Here is a 4481-nt window from a genome sequence, read left to right as displayed (position 1 = left end):
TCTGAAAAGCTGAAGGGAGGGGCTTGTACAGGAAAGGGCGGGGAAAGCGAGTGTGATTGACAGAAGGCAAATATAAGGGAGGGGCTGTTGGACATGATTGTCATTTAAGTTGGAAGAATCTAATTCGTTCTAGATGATCTGCGGAGATTTTAGACTCTTGTTTCCTTTTAATAATTTCTTTAAAAAAAAATACAAACATACCTGTATTTGGGGGATTTTATAAAATATATATGATGTTATATTTATGTCCGATTTGCCTTAGCTCATTTACGTCATTATGATTATGGTTGAAATAGTTATCTTAACAAAAACCTGAATAAAATCTGAAATATTATTAAATATTTTTGCACATGGCTAATTATGTCATCATTGAAAGAGGTTTTATGAAACCTATTAAATAATAATCCTAAGTTAAATTAAATACTAATCAGGTAAGTCATTAATCGTTAATAATTTGTTGTGCCACAAAATATTTTATTCTATATGCAGAAGCGTCGGTTTAATAAAAGGCCAGTTTTTAATCGCTTGACTTTGGCGCCCCCAAGGGTCCATATTAAGCATTGCAAAGAAAAGCGGAAAAGCTCCTTTCTCTGTGTCGTCTTAGTAAAAAAAATAATAATACTTGTAGAAACTCCCTTTTATTAAATTAATAAATCATAAATTATAATCCTGTTTAACTATCAAGTTAAATTTAATTCAAAACAACTCAAAAACAAGTTAGACAAAAACTGTGTGAAATGATCTAATGACTATTGCAATAATAATAATAATAATAATAATAATAATAATAATAAAACAAAGTTTTGTGGGTGGTGTCAGGACAAAAAAAAATTCTTCAAATATATATGCAAAATGTTATTACAAATATTTAAATAATGCACCTAATATTTCAATAATTAGTTTTGGTAAAAAAATTTCTTTGGCTGCTGAAAAAGACACCATTTTCTCCAAACACCAGTGCATCTGTGACCCGGTTTATTCATCACAAGCTTCTGAGTGGTGTCAGTGTTTAAAACTGGGGAATTTTGTGTTAAATGAGTTCAAGTTTAATGAAGTGAGTTAATTGTGTTGAGTGCTAGTGCTTTGTGAATAAGCGCCTTATGTAACCGGTGCAAAATTGAAGGGGTTTATGTGTATAGTTTTGCATAAACGGCTTAAACAATCTGAATCACCAGTTTTGTGTTTATAGTTTTGGGAAATGAGTCCTTCCTTTTTTGGTAGCTGAAGAAATGGTTCTAAATATATGGATCAGGTTTAGTGTATAAGGTATTGAGAAATAAATCTGTCTTGATAGTTCATGATTTATTTATTTTTTAATATATTTATTTATTTATTTGAGTGGTTATAATCAGCCCTTGCTGGAGATCTCCTGTAAAAGCAAATATTATAGAGCTTAATAATGCATTATTTCTGCTTTACACAACTGTAACAACAGTAATAATATTCATAATAATGTATGATGCTCAAAAAAGGAGGACAAAATTCTTAACAGAATAGTGTTCATAAAATCAACCTTGGTGAGTTTATTTGTAAAATGATGTCCATCATATCATACCATTGAGCACCGATGTACACAGCAAATACTATATAAATATAGATAAAATTGCTTAGCTACTTACAACAGAAGGCATGCATTTTACTATATATTATACATATGTATACTGTATATAAAACTGACATTTTACACGGTTTTTTTTTTTTAAAAAAAAAGAGAGAATAGAACATATTTTTCGATGTAATCTATAGTGACAAACTGATTTGCAAGGCAGCATGATGTGTCATGGTAAGAGGTGTTGTTTCTCGATCATACAAAACGGAGGAGAAGAAGCAAGGATGCTGGATGTCCAGCCTGCACACAGTTTATCACTCTCCTCTACAAAGCAGACAGAATTCACAGTTGTCCGTTCAAGCCTTTTGTCCTTGGTTAATCATTTGCTCCATTAGAAAAGAACAGCTGTTCTTGCCGGCCAGCCCAAAGATCATGCAGCGTACAACATGGAGGAAGGAATGCCACATGCACAAAGAGAAGCATCCAGTGTCCATCCCAGAACGAGCTGGAGGGAGACTGGGATGTCTTACAAGGCGCAAGCTGTGAAAAGAAGATGAGAAGAAGGGGAGGATGAGACCTGAGCCAATAAAAATAAAAATTCAGAAAGACTCTGCACATGCCATTTCATCACTTCTATAATACTCCTTTCCACTGACAGATATGTAGAGTTTCTGGTATGATAATAGCAAAGAATATTGTGATCATTTTTAAAGGGGCAGTTTGTAATTTTTAGAGCCTACAATTTCAACTAATCACACCCAGTCTACTTAAAAAAAATTTTTTTTAAGTGCTAATTGAGACCCAGGGTGCATCCCAAAACTCTTAACTGATTCCTTGACACTGTATCCATCAACAATTAAGGAAAGAGAAGGCCTTTGTATCAAGGATGAGCAGGTAGTGTTCCAACAAAAGCACTCTACATATTCCTAATAAGTCTTGTTGTACTGAAAAATGGGCGGAGCTGAGTCGTTTTGAGGGCGGAGCCATTCTCCAGCTCTCAGGACTCTGAAATAAAGATCTGGTGCAATTGTTGATCTAATTTAATTTCATGAATATTACATGTATAGGAACTTTCATGCTATACAAACTGCATCCTTCTAAAGCTTTGAGCGCCTGAACAAAGCACAGATGGAAATTAGAAATCTGATGGCCGGCATCCATGAGGAAATGTGCATGAGTGTCCTGTTGGCTCCATTAATTTTAATTTCTATGTAAATGTCTCGTGATCGGTTATCAGTCACATCAAGGTCATGTTATCTCACACACAAATCATACAGGACATGAAGGACATTTTAACAGGAAGCTGTAGTTTATCAGCGATGGATTTAATAGTCGTATATTTGTGTAGTATTATTTTATTACATAAAGAAATCCCTCTAATTTGTTAGTCCAACACAAAGACAATTAAGGATCTTATGACTGATTATATTTACACTGATCAGGCATAACATTATGAGCTGAAGTGAATAAGACTGATGATCTCATCATGGCACCTGTTAGTGGGTGTGAATACACAGTGCATGACGGGTCAGGGCTGTCTTGGCAGCAAAAGGAGGAACAACAATATTAGGCAGGTGGTCATAATGTTATGTCTGGTCAGTGTGTATATGTATGGACATCTATCAACAATATTTCATAATTCCTTTGTTAGGAAATATATTGAACAGTTTTAGAAGGAGTCTCTATTGTCAGTTTTGTAACTGGAAAGTCTTCAGAAGAAAGGACTTTATGATTTGCAGTTTGGCAGGAAAAAAATTTTTTTGGTTACATAGGTGCTATCTGGATAAAAGACTAATACTCTATTAAAAAAGCTTTCAATAAGGAAACGGAAATGTTAGTGGTCAAATGCCGTGATATAAATAGAATAAAACATCACAGGAAATACTGTTATAGGAAACTAATCTATATTAGGGTCGTAATCAGGCCTCTGCAAATCAAGCTGCAGCTCGGCACCCTGTACTTGATTATTTTTCTATAACAGCACAGTGCAGTGTCTTCATCATAACACTTTAGCATGGGTAATAGTGTGTGAGATGTTAATAATACTCACTCAGTGAAGGACACACCCATTGAAGGCATAAGGAAGGGGGGAAAAGCAGAGTTGTTAGATACCAACACTGGCAGTGCCACTCACACAGCACAGTAACATGCTTTCATGTGGCATGTAATGACGGCTTTCCACAAACATGGATGAAGCTTACGACAGGGATCGCTAAACCTTCGCTCGGTGATGTGAAACGTAAAGCGGTACAGGTAAACTGAGTACATGTGCTATGTACAAACTGACAGGGTCCTGCAGTAGCACGAGCTAGCTCCTCAGCTTGTGCTTGCCTGATCAAACATTAGCTTCTTATTGTATGTACATTATTTCAAGTATAATTGCTCCTGTAACTCTACATATACATATACATATATTATATTATATATATATATATGTTTAAAAAAAAAGCCAGTAAAATAAAGAGACACGCACTGTTTTAATTCAAATGGTCCATGAGTGTATTTTGTTGAAGTAGAAAAAAAGGGAGAGTGAAACATTTTGGTTTTGCATCATAAAATCCATGATCTGAATGCACTATTTAATAAACCTATCATGTTAACATTTTGTTTTGTTTTTTTCTTTCGTCTCCGACCCTATGCCATAGAGGGCAACATTTACATCCATGAATCGCCCGGCCCACCCTGCCTCAAACACTTCTAAATTAAGTTAATACAAGTCAAATCAATTATAAAATACAAAAAGAAAATACATCTTTAAAACAAAAAAGAAGTCAGGGACATGATTATTTGATGTATATATTTTCTGCACAAGCCAAGGGGGCACACCTCAAAGCAACAAGGTCATACACAGGATGTGTAAAGCTCAGTGAGGCGAGAAACTAATCAGACTGTATTGAGGTAGCTGTGCTCTGCCCAGTGCAGAAAAACTGGC

Source organism: Hemibagrus wyckioides, linkage group LG18 (genome assembly GCF_019097595.1).
Source record: "Hemibagrus wyckioides isolate EC202008001 linkage group LG18, SWU_Hwy_1.0, whole genome shotgun sequence".
NCBI lineage: Eukaryota > Metazoa > Chordata > Actinopteri > Siluriformes > Bagridae > Hemibagrus > Hemibagrus wyckioides.
This window is presented reverse-complemented; position numbering follows the sequence as displayed.